The 13,551-nt window shown below is 37.2% G+C and overlaps 1 pseudogene; it reads left to right on the forward strand.

Moving 5' to 3' along the window:
* LOC139674642 (dynein axonemal heavy chain 11-like) overlaps positions 1-13,551 on the forward strand; it is a 102,280-nt pseudogene that overhangs the window by 18,279 nt on the left and 70,450 nt on the right.

Below are 13,551 nucleotides of genomic sequence, written 5' to 3' on the forward strand. Positions count from 1 at the left end.
TCTCTAGGTCCTACTTCATCCTATGAAAGAATGACACCACACTGAATATCTTGTTAAGGCAAAAGAGGTGAAGACAAAAAAAGGAGAATGAATGCTCAAATCTGCAACACCTCTTGCTGGAGAAATCAATTGAGTCTAATTCTAAGACATGTGAAAGCAAATATCTCAATGCTCTTGTGTTTTATTCTGAGTTACATGCTATTTGAGCATTTTTTGATGTTTCAAACAAAAATAGTTCAAAAACTTTTCTGTTTTCTCACAAAGATTTCAGAGTTCAGATCTCAAAATTCCTACTACTTAAAAGATTCAATGCTTCTTTCTTTTGAATTGTTTTGAATTCTTACAAAACAAAAACAAAGCAAAAATTAAAAAACTCAATTTTACAAAACAAATCAAATTAGGAACAAAAGCTGACCATGCCATTCAGGAATATAAACATAACCATCTGAGAATTCTAAAATAAAGTAAAATTCATTGCAAATGTATGGGAAGAAAGAGAATGCATTATTCTGTGAGTTCTAGAAAGGATTTGTTGATTTAAGCAGGGAAGGCTATTTATGACTTTTACTGTGTGTTTTTTAAAGGTGGTACCTGCTTGTCCTAGTTCAAATGTACAGTAATTTCTCAAGACTTTCTTCACTTCTAGATTATTGTAACACAAATTGCCAGCAATTCAAAGCCTCCGGTTTTGGGGGGTTTTTAATTTTACTTTTTAAGTGGCCTCCTTTCAATTCACCTGAAGCTGTGTCAACTGAAGAGCCAGAAACAGCATCCATTGGACAATGTTGCAAATAGAGGAGCATGCCACCTCATACTCTGTGATGATCTTTGATGGTTTTTTAATTATTGGGATCTGTTAACTCTGTTTGCTCTTATCCATGATGATTGTGTGCATTCTGAAACTGATTTGTTCTTTCTTTGACCATGCTACACTCATCCAAGTGTGTTTGGAGCCAGTTTCTTTAAAACAAAATCTTTAAAATCAGAATGTTTTGTGAGAATGTAATATCTGAATTGCAACAAAAATTTTGAACAAAATAGTATGTGATAAAAATTGTGGGATTATTCTTAATTTTAGCATGTCAATCCTGTTTTGATACTTTCATGGCTATTTGTATCTCAGATTTCTTATAGGACATAAATGATTCTTCACCTGAGTTCAAGCCTGGAAATGTACAGTATTCCAGTGTTTTGTCACTAATATTAAGCTACATTTTCTTTCTCAGGTATGATAGGCAGAAGGTAACTATTAAAGAAATCCATAGTTGTCAGTATGTTGCTTATATGAATTCAACTGCTGGCAGCTTCACTATAAGCCTAGGCTCCAGAAATGGTTTGAAGTGTCATATTATAGAAATCCTGTATTTAATATATGAAATAATTATTATTTATCTTTTAACTACAGTAGGTAGGAGATGAAAGGGAAGGGGAGAAAATAAAATGTTTGAAATTTAGTATGGGTTCAAAATCTTGCAGTTCCTATAGCTACACAGAAAGAGACACACCATATTTATTATGATTTTGAGAGTTCCCTGAAGTCCATAACAATTGCAGTCTCATGTGGTCCTTCACCTGGCAGATCTGTCCTTGGGGCTCATAGCCCCAGACATGGAACTGCTGTGGAACTGCATCAAGTATGAGGCTAGAAATGAAGTTTTTTCGGTGACACACAAGTAGCTTTATGTTCATCAGGCTGTATTGTTATTTGACACTTTGATGACTCTTATCTGCTGTCTGATGCTGGAGAATCTTCATCTCTTTTTTTCTTTTTTATTTTCAGAGATATTTTGCAGTATTTGCTTTCAACGTCCTTTTTTATTGACCCTGTGACTAGCTCAGTTGGTTAGAGTTTAATGCAAATGCTGCTAAAGTTCCAGATTCAATCCCTTTATAGGCCATTCACTTAAGGGCTGGACTTCATGGTCCTCATGGGGTCCCTTTCAACTCAGAATATCCTGTGATTCTGTAAATTAGATTCCCCTGATTATCATCTATAGTACGATGGTTTGCTTCCACCTCCATCAACAAGCTTTTACTCCATCAGTAATCAAGAATATTCCAGCCATAGTACAAGCAGATAAATGTCCTCACCAGGCAATGGTTCAAAACTTCCCATCAACTGCTACGAAGTTCCACTATAATATGAGAGGTCTCTCCAATGGCTTTCAGAACTTATATAATGTATATAATGTAACCTAACAACACTCTGTTATTGCTGCTCTTCATTATCTAATGATGTGCATTGGATTGTGAACTAATGAAGAACAGATACCTTTTGAACAAAGTACAAGATAGTCCCTGCCCTAAGATGACTATGGTCAGGTAAGTGAGATGTGGAGGAAAGTGTGAAAGAAAAGGTATTTAGGAGAAATAGATCAATGGTTGGATAAGTTTGCTATGCTTACTCATTTTTTGAGGGCAACATTTCAAGTGAAGTACAACTTTCTGAAGACTAGGTAGAACAAAACAGAAACTGAGGAAGCTCTGAATCAATGATCATAGGATCACATAATCATTTAGATTGAAAAATACCTTTAAGATGAACGAGTTCAACTGTTGGCCCAGCACTGCCACACCCACCACTAATTCATGTCCCAAGTGCCACATCTACACATTTTTTAAGTACCTCCAAGGCTGGTAACTCAGCCACATTCCTGGGCAGACTGTTCCAGTGCTTGACAATGCTTTCCATGAAGCAAAGGCTGAAACCAGTAACCAGACACCAGAGCAGAGAATAAAGAGAAGAACGAGGGAAGGATATGATGTGGTCAGTTTGAATCTGGATTAAGCAGTGACTGACTATCACAAAGAAATTATTGTTCCTTAATTTTAAGTAGTTTAAACATGAACAGTTAACGATATATACAGATTTGCTAGTGGTTTGTTTGGAGCCTGCCTGCTTGGATGTACAGTGCAAATGTTTTGAGCCTTTACTTGCACCAACTTCTAGCCTTTCAGTGCACAGTGCATGGGTACATCAATCACTGCATTAAAGGAATGTTTTTTCTTGAAAACATTTTTCACATGCTCTGCTTGTCACATTTTTTTAGCTATTATTTTTCTCTCTCACTATGCAGTGGATTGTGGAAGACCAAGTGTAGCTGCAGTCTCTGCTCAGCTATTGCCATTTTGCAAATGACAGAGCAGACCCTTGTTGCGAGCCAGTGAAAGCTTGGGAACCACTGAGGAATGTTCTTTCTAGGAACTCCTCAAGCTACAATGAACTGCATGCTTCTGTGAACCTAGTCTTACTTGAGGGTGTTGTGCAGCTTGTGTAAGCACAATATCTGTAAAGGGAGCAAGTAATTCATCTTCTTGTTGCCAATGTTTGCATGAAATTGCTTTGTACTGTTCAGAAGTTGTTGCAGTGCAGACTCATAGTGCTCTTAGGGAAGGCTTATACAGGGCACTATGCAGCAATAGTGCTGATAAATACATACTTTATTGATGCCATTATATAAGAGTAGATTGTGGCTCTGTGTGAAAACTAACCTCCATTATGTTTGTTTGGTTTTTTTAAACAGAGATTCACCCATTTTTGCACTCTATAGAAATTTACGTGACTTGTTTTCTGAGGTTGGAAAGATTATCTGTAATGCTGTAGATAGTCTACCTTGTCTTTTAATTAGTTAGTGTTGTAACAGGCCTTTGTTCAAATACGTACCTTTTGTTTCCAAGAAAAGGAAAATGCTTTTAAAATGAGATTAATTCAAAACAAGGACAAGTAAGACCTTAAGCATATACTAAATTATGTCTCTGCATGGCAGACTTCAAGTTGCTTTATTGACCAGCCTTGTACTATTTTAAATCTAAACCAGCCAAGTCTTCTAAGTGTCATCATAGATGTATTTTATTTATCCATAGCTTTTTTTCATATGTATGCTTATCTCAGTTCAGTGTTACTTGTTTTTCTTATGTCAGGAAGTATCTTAGTACTTATTATGGCCCAAACTTTTAGCTTCTGTTTCTGAAATCTGATTAATTTGCTTTGTTTTCCTGCATGGAATAAAACTAGGCAGTTTTCAGAAGATGAAGATGAGATTTTACTGAATAAGTGAGGCACAGAGTTCATTGTTGGTCCTTGTCATTATTTGTAATCAAACATTGCAGTCATTCTGGTCATGCGTAATATCAGTGATTTCCAGATAGAGACAGAGGCCCCTGCTGGCAGAGATTAGTTTCGTTAAAGCAGTTTCTCTTATTTGCAGTGTCAAATGGTTTAACACACAAACTTTTCTTCTCACTGAGTTGGACTAGGATTTCAGTGTCATTGTTTTTCACTTTGCACATAATCAGGCAGGAGCTTTGTAAGAGAAGGCACTCTTGACAAAGCAGTCTATTGTAGAAGTTTCTCTCCAAAAGGATTAAAGAAATGCTTAAATTACAAAGATAATCATATGGATCTTTCATGGGGACTGTAGATTTTGTTAGGCAGATTTAGAGGTTAATGTGATAATCATCAGAGTTGCAGACAGAAGCCTTCTCAAGTATCGCTGGTTTTGCTTGAAAATGTTGGTAAGCCATTATCTTCTCTCTGAAGTCTAGTGGCTGAGACTAGTATCTCAGTTTGGCAAATAAAGTGAGAGGGTGTCTTAGCCTTACAATTATGCAGTCCTGGGAAAGTGATTGTGAAATTAAATCCTATAGATTATTTCTGCACCTTTTATAAGGATTTATTTATAGACCAATTGTGAAGTCATGAATAAGGCTGACAAAGTTCTGCAGCGAAGTAAAAGAGAATTGGCTTCCAGTAATATTTTGGTTGAACGGGTTTCTACCCCTTCATTAGATGAACCAGATTAGACATATTATCACTTTATTTAAGAAGGTTCTCATCAATGTTTTTTTTCAGGGGTTATTTTTTAGTAGCATGACACAAAGAGAATGAAGGGGATGCTTTTTGGTTTGTTTTATTGTTACATGGAAAAAAAATTGAGCATAAGGTCCAACATCCTGCCTCTAAAATCTAATCTGCTGATTTAGACTTTCATCTCTTAGAATCCGTATTTGATTTAAAAGAAATAAAAATCTGTAAATAATTTTTAGATGCTTGTATATATTATTAAAATATCAATTGCAGGATAATTCTTTTAATGTCTAAAACATATTTTTTGGGGGGAAGAATTACCTCAATACACACATTTCAAAATTTTAGCAATTAAATCTTCGATTTGGGGGGAAATTCTCATCTGGCCTCATTCATCCCATAGTAATCCATGATCAGGAAATAAAAACATGCTTTAAGTAGTCCAGGCTACATATTCCAAGAGTAAATTAAAGTAAATTTTTTGTGATTTCTTGTCCTTCAGCCTTTGTGGTGTAAACTGCTAGACGTGAAATTCTCATGTGCTTCTTGGGCCCAGTGAACCTCCGTTCAAATTAACTAGGTCTCTGTTCTGAGTCAAGTCAGGGCCTATCAGGATCTTGCGGTGATGCTTTGAAGCAACTCAATGTAAAGAACAAGTAACCAGAGAGCTCTGGTCACTGTAGAGGTTAATGCAGACCTTCAATATTTGACAAAGGAAAAGAGCTTTTCTTTCCAGTCGCTCAAATATTGGAAAGAAATAAAATGCTGATGTGAAGACAAAAATACACAATTAAAAAAAAGAAGGAAAAAAAGAAAAAAGCAAGTGTTTCACAATAAAAAGAAACTGAGAAACTTAACTGAGGAGGTTTGTTGAAGTGTATGTTACTTTATTGGTGTTCTGTCATCAGGTGCTGAATCAGTCATTTCCTAGGAGCCCCTGGGGGTTATGCACTTCTGATTGGAGAAAGTGGTAAACCAAGCTTGTCAAGGCTGGCAGCATACATCTGCTCCCTGGAGGTATTCCAAATCATACAGAAGAAAGATTGTGGGATGCAGGACCTCAGGGTAAACTAATAGATATTTATTTGAGTCTGTTGAGTTCACTACTTCAAGAATGAGTTTTCTTGTTGCACAGGCTTAGTAAAATCATAGGCAAAACAGTAGAGTTTACAGTAACAACCCCTGTGGTTTCCAGCTGGATCTCTATTTTCTTCATTTTTGAATACTGGGTGGTCAAAATATATTTCAGTGTCTGTTTAACTGTTTCACAGAATTTTGGCAATTTCTCCACTTCTTCCAAAGCAGTTACTTCACAGGTTACAAAGATGTGGTTGGAGTTCTGGTAGTACCAGTTTGTTATAAATCTTTGCATGTCTTTGGACATGTATTGGTTTAGGGATATAAAATTGAAGTGGGAGAACATAAGAGAAAATGTTCTCCTTGTTGTGTGCTGTCAGTTGGTCAATTAAGCTGTCCATATGCAAAGACAAGAAATAAAGTTGAGTGAAATGCTCTTACCAGGCTTACATTTTATCTGTGCCCCATCTATGTGAGCAAACAGTGAAGGAAGGAACATTTTCTTGTTCTTCCAATCCATGCGGACAACAAACAATACTTCTGAATCTTGGATATAGCCAAATAATGGTCTGATTATGGCCAAATTTGGTGGATGGCTGTCCCCAAACAGTCTGTCTCTTAGACTTGGGCCATCGCCAAACCACCACCGTGTGAGTAGACTAAGGCTTTTTAAGCCTTTGGCTTTCAGATGGTAGTACATGCCGTTCTGCTTTGAAAAGTGCTGTGTGTTTTTCAGTGTCTTCATGGTGTCTAACTTCTTGTGCTCTCCTTCCCTGGTCAAATGGGGTGCAGTGCAAGATATGAACTTAAGTGGTCATTTCCCCCATGCTGTTTCCAAGCAGGGAAACTTCTAAGTCTCTGTTAGTGAGACTGAGGATTTGCTTTGATTTGCTTGTTCATAACAGCCAGCATTGACCTTATCCTGTATTTCAAATGTGAGCACAGTGAAATGCAACTGATGTGGGTTGTTTTCTTTCTGGAAACACAAGCCAAAAAGCATTCCATGTTTGTAACACGACTCACACAATGGTCCCACACCATGTGTCTCCCTCTAGGCAACAGCCAAACTAAGAGTGCACCAGAGCACACCTCAGTTTTGTTGGGTTTTGGGGTTATTTTTTAACATGAGAAAGCCTTCCTAAATAAATTCACTAACGAAATAAAGGAGTCTTTCAGAAACAACAGAATTTTAAATGAACCTGACTCTTCAATGCAGTTCCCAGACATTACTGGTACAGCCATAGCTGTTCTTGATGCGGACTTTCATGGCTGCAATATCCCTTTCTAGTACAATCATGGGAGGATTTCTTTGATCTTTACCACTATAGGTCGTGTCAAAATATCCCTGTTTGATATGGAAAAAAAAAAAGGCAAACTGCATTTCCCTTTGGATGTTATGCAGCAAATTAGCGATATGTAAATAAACTGAAAAAAGTAAGGAGAGGTCAGCAATGTGCTGCCATCTGCTAACATGCATTTTACATTTTTTCTGTATCAACATTTTAACAGATTATGAGTGATTGCCTCCTTTCCTTACAGGTAGATCTTGCCAGTTCATACGTCAAGACTGGTGCCAAGAACATGCCCACGGTGTTTTTGCTGACAGATGCCCGAGTTCCAGATGAACGCTTTTTTGTGCTGATTAATGACTTGTTGGCATCAGGTGATTAAACCAACACATTTCTTGAAAGATCTTTTCCAATGACAAATGATCTGTGTTTTCACTGAACTTTAAAGAGATAATTTCTCTCTCAGGTACTTGTAGGGAGAACTTTTAGAGAGGCCAAGTCAATCCATACAACTTGAGCATTGAGACTAACTTGCTTAAGAAAGCATTGCCCACTGAGTAGACAAATTGCTAATGCTAATCACGCATAAGTGCATTGATTTGGAGGAAAATGGAAATCTCTCTTTGACTTAATGCTATGTTTGCTTTTGAATGATTTCACTAACTTCAAGCACTGTCTTCATGACTGTACAAGTGTAACATACAGCAATGCAGATTCGCCCACATTCTGAAGATTAATGAATCTAGATTCTGAAATGTGTTATTTAGTTTTGCAACCAGATGAATAAACAACTTACTGACAGCCTGTAAAAAAAAAGGAATCAGTATTCTGAGGGACACAATTTATGAGTGAACTTCCTATCAGGGAAAATGTTTTTATCCTTTCAAAACAATGTAATTACCTTAAAAGTAAAAAAAAAGTTCTTTTTAAGTGAAAAGGCATAGGGAACAGGAAGAGACTCTTGTTACTGGATCTATTTAGTATCATAGCATAGCTTGAGTTATGTGCTTAACCCCGTTGGGCTAAATACCATGTAGAAGATGATTTGTTGTGTGTTGTGTAACGTTTCTCTTACCTACTGCTTTGTCTTTCACAGAAGAGGTTCCAGATCTGTTCAGTGACGAAGATGTGAAGGTCATAGTTGCAGGAGTTAGAAGTCTGAGCCCTGGGCCTGATGGTTGCCAAAGGATACTGCTGGAGGTTCTTGAGTAGTGGCTGCAGTTGAAAGTAAGGCATATTTCAGGAGCAAGAAACAGTGATGAGCTGATCAAAATAGCAACATACTTCAGTTATCTCATAACCCAGCATATGTTGGCATACTTCTCTTGAAAGCTTGCTCGCTGACATGTGGCACCGAATTTGCCTCTCTTGTTACCCCTCTAATTTGCCTCTCTATGTGAAGGCTTGATGTACACCAAATTTACTTCTAGATGTGGCTGTTGACTTCCTGCCTGTTCATAGGAAAGTCAGATAGCTGCTCTGTGTCTTAGTTTTATGGTCTGTCTTATGTCTTGAACATAATGATGCACTTCAGAGAGAAGGGAGGTGCTGATGATGAGTTAGTGGTGCTGTTAATGCAACTGTAAATAAGTTCCTTAATTACACATGCAGTAATTCTGTTTGTGTGTTCAATTCTTAAACATTTGCACAAATAATTGAAATTTCACAGAAAATACTAATTCTTTCTACTTTTCCTTGCCATTTAATACTGGAAAAATAAAAATATCCATGTACATGTTTCCAGATTTAAAATTGATTAGCAATACACATTAATGTGATACCACAATTGCAACAAGTGCCTCTCCTAAACTCTGTTTAACACTGTTGATGAGGCAGACTGAAGTTCTCTCCTGAAGGCTGGAAAGCAGAAGCTGGGGAAACTGGTTTTGAAGTGGCATTTTTAGGAACTTTCAGTTTATGTAGGCTTCAATTTCATCTGAAACACCTATGTAGCTTCTAAAAAAGGAGAGTTGTGAAAACCATTAACCCTCTAAAAAGAGAATGTTTTGAAAGGGGTGTAATCCCTGTACTTTCTGTATTGAAATTATCTGTTTGATTGGGGATGGGAAGAGACTTCCCATGGCAGATTATTCTAGAATGGTGTTCTATGCAGGCTTTTTTCTTCATTTTCTCAAGTGTTTAACCACCACTGATCTAAAGACCATTCTGAATTGATTATGGGTTTTTTATTGAGTTCTCACACTTTACAACATACCACTTTCTTTCCCCTGTATATTCTTTTTCCAATCCTGTTTTAGTTTTGCTGATATTCCTTCCTACCTCCAACTTCATTGCCATTACTCTGTTCCTCCACAAATTTATTCTGTAACTTAAAAGTTGATGGAGACCTTTATGGAATCTAGTATGGCATATTCTGTATTGTTTTCACTTTTATCGGTTTCAGTGACATGGTCAATAGTGGTGCTAACCTTCTGCATGTCTCTTTCTGACAGTGCTGTTTGTCTCTGTTTCATGACTATTGTTTGTGTAAGTTTTTTTTAAGAAAGGACAGGGAAAAATATAATTTCCAGTATCTTTCTCCATTTTCACATTTCACTTTCTTCCTCCTTTTTTTGTTATTTCTTATTCCGTCAGTAATTTCTTCATTTATTTTCTTCTTTTTTTTTTTTCTTTTTAAGAGCTTTTTGAAAGGCAGCTTTCAAATGCCTTTTACCTTGCAAACATTTCACTTGTTCCCCACTGTGCAAATTAGCACTTCTGGAGACAAGAACAAGAGATATCTATTCATGTTGCAGGGAAGCAAAGTAGAGACATTATAGTACTGAAGGAGACATAAATTTCATGAGTTAACACACTGGCTGATACCTGTATGAACTTTTAGTTAGTGCTGGGTGACTTATCACCTCTTCCTTTTTCTAGTTTTGAAGAATAGAAGACTAATATAATGTGAAAGAGAACAGAAGGGACAATTTAGAGAGTTTATAAAGTTAAAACTCAATGAAGTGATATCGTCTCATTTTTCCATTTCATTTTAGAAAAATCAACATTCTCCACTAAGCCACATTTCCCTTCTGCCCACTTATAATCTGCAGCTCTGTTTATGGTGAGGAACCTGTAGATCAGGAACCAAAACTGTCCAGTGCTATTCTTTGTATCACCACAGCTCTTTACTTTTGTGTTGGTTTTGTTTTGATTGTTTTCAATCTGGACCTTGGAATTAATTCTGTTGTTAATGTACTGAGAACATGCCATGAAAGTAGGTGCAAATTTAAGTTGAAAGTATGTCAGGTGAAGACAATGGATTTCACCATTATAAAATATGAGTCCTCAACTGAAGGGTATCTGAGGACATATATGCATCTGAGAATTTCAAAAACTTTCATGATGAGCAAAGAAATCAATTATAAGGAATAATTTCTAAGGCTCGGTGATTTACTGGAGTTCTAGAAATTTTTCAAAATCCCAAAAATCTGTGCAGTAATCACTCTTAAGTAGTCTGCACATTACCAATATGTCTTGGAAAAGTAAGGGCCAGAAGAAGCAACTATTTCTTGAAATCATGGAAATGAGATCAGTCACTCTTGCTTTCTCTTGAGCTCCATCTAATTTTATTTTATTCTTTTGGTCATAGTAACCCTTCACCTTTTCCTCAAAAATGTGAACACTGTGCCTAAATGTCTTTCAGCCCTATACCCTACATAAACATGCTCTCAAGTGAACCCTTTGCGGTAAGTCTACTCTTTGCATCATTTCATATTTGCATGTTTTTAAACTTCTCATCTCAGTTTTCTCAGTGCACTTAAACATTGCTATATATTTTAAAGCCAGATATGTTAAATGGCTTTTTTTTTTAAACTGAATCCCTGTTATCCAGTCCATGTGCAGCCAGTTCTCTTCAGGAGCTGCTGATCTGTGTTACAAATACTTGCTCCCCTTCTTCATTGTGTATTTTCCTCATGTCCTCAAGGTTTACAGTCCCTCAATGGCTGTTGTGAAGTCCTGGCATTAAGGACTAAATCTCCTAGTTTTAGGGGAAGGCCATATCTCAAATTTCCTTCCAAACTGACATGACTACTTTAGTCATTAAATTCTTTTAATGGTCTCTTCTTTCTATAGTCCTGTCAGGATTTAGCTGGCTCTCCATTTTATACGGAAGTTAGCAGTAAGGTAGTTTCATTCTTCAGCCAGAACTAATGTCAAACATAGGCAGAGTGGGTGCCCTGCGTTGCCACAGGAAATCTTTTCCATATTTTTATTATTACTTTTCTTTTAAATTATTGTCTTTCATTTCCAAGTCCTCTTTCATTAGGACACATTAGCCTTTTACTTGTGGTCTGTTTCACCACTGACAGAACATCATCTATTTTTATCTGAATCTGAGAGGAATTTGTGAAGGCCCATCAGAGCTCAGCTTTTGGCCAGCTCTCATGGCTTTTTCTTTGAGGGCATAAATACACATCTCTCCACTTGACTGCTTTAATCCCATCCAGAAAGAACCATGTTTTTAGGGTTTCTCATTCTGTGTTAAACTAATACTGACCCCAGATTTGTTTTGATTTTTGGTTTGGTGTTTTTGTTGTTTTGTTTGGTTCAGTAGAGAGCAGCTATCAAGGATTTCTAAGTTCTGTAGCATGTAAAACATCTGTTTCTGCAGTTGGCAGGCTCTTACAGAGCTCCTGTTTATCTGTGAAAAGCTCTAGGCTTTTCTGATTTGGATGTCAGCCATCTCTTCTTGAGTACTGAGAGAGCTGACTTCTAAGGATACATCTGTATTAGTAAATTTATGAAGGGCATTTTGTGGTCCTGAGGACTATCAGCATGACATGGCTAGCATCTGCATGGCCTGGCTTTTCCTGTGCTCTGCTCATAAAATGATGGCAGTGGTGTACAGCTGATGAGGACTTATTCCTGGTCTGTATAGCTCTTCACTCCTGCTGCTGCACTGCTTAGTTTCATGTGGGAAAACCTCGCGAGTGCTCTAACGCTTAAATGAGGATGGACCCCAGCAGACCAGTGGTCAAGCATGTGCCAAGGCTCTCTTTCATTTCCTGTCTTGCTCTGTTTGAAACCCTTAGTGAACCTAGAGGCCTTGCATATCTGAAATAAGCAGGAGGAGTTTGAGCCAAAAAATATAGCATAAGAGGCACATCTGTAGCGAGAGTGACATGTGAGTGTGAAGCTGAAATGGGACACTTGAGAAAATAGGGAATTTGTATTTGTAGGAGTGGTGAATGCTACATGGAAGTTGATGCTGATTTCCCTATACTATATGAAGTACCTTCTCTGTAATATTTATGTCCTGGTTGTCTTGCAAGACACTCTCCATTTCTTACAAAGAGAATTTCCTATTAGTTTTTTTCTTCTATGTTAAATGAGACAGTAATGTATGGCCTGGACAGAAGATAATTTTTTTCTAAAATAAGACCTTCTTGCTTATGCACAAATTGTTCAAAATGTAGTCAGTAATAGTTAATCAATTTTTATCACAGGTCTCTTGCTATCACACCACATGGAATCTTCGTTATTCTGTGTGCAAAGCAAGCAGCACACAAGGTTCTTTATAGTATAGGGAATTCACTGGGGGGTGGGGAGAGTGGTGTGCAAGTGAATCGCAAAAACATGCCATATCAAATTTAGGCCTGATGTGAATTGACTAAACTTCATTAAAGCTAAAGCAGAAAGAAAGGTTATGCTGTGGTGAGGATGTGGTTGCATAAGAATGTATGACCACCTTTTGAAGTGTATTCTGTACTCTATATTTTTGTCATCCACAAAAAATAATTAACAAAGAGATAGTTATCTAATCAGGGTGTTACATTATATCTAGACCTGTACTGGAATTTCCTGCCTAACAATATAGTATAGGAAAGATCTCTCAGTTGTAACCTTGTATTTTCTGGAAAAGTAATGGAAGTTATAAATAGCGTGTTTCAGTTTGAACTCTTGGACCAAGAAGTAGGTTTCCATATATGGGCAACGTAAGCAGTGTAGGAGGGTGTAGAAAATGAAACTTCAAGCAAGACCATGTATGGTTTCACCTTTGGAGGTGTGATAGATTCAGTTTGGCACCACTGCTATAGCAAGGGCACTTGTAGGAAGCACATCAAAGCAGGGACAGATATCTCTAGGCTCTCCATTACTGCTGCTACCAGAGCAGGGATGGTTTGAAGATCTGAGAAGGTGGCTACTAGTGGAATAAAAGAAGAGAAAATGAGATGCCTTAGGCTTCAAAATTGCTTACCATGCATCTAGGTATTACAACTGAACATAGATTTTTTTCTGAAAATGAGGTGACATGAGGGAGTCACAATGTCTAACTGAAGCATATATAGTATAACTAAGAAATAAATTCAGAAAACTCACAGAAGTTTTCAGTCTTTTTCTCTTCATGCTGAACACATTGAAAGTAGACAGTGT

The sequence above is a fragment of the Pithys albifrons genome, chromosome 7, assembly GCF_047495875.1.
Source record: "Pithys albifrons albifrons isolate INPA30051 chromosome 7, PitAlb_v1, whole genome shotgun sequence".
In the NCBI taxonomy this organism is placed as follows: domain Eukaryota; kingdom Metazoa; phylum Chordata; class Aves; order Passeriformes; family Thamnophilidae; genus Pithys; species Pithys albifrons.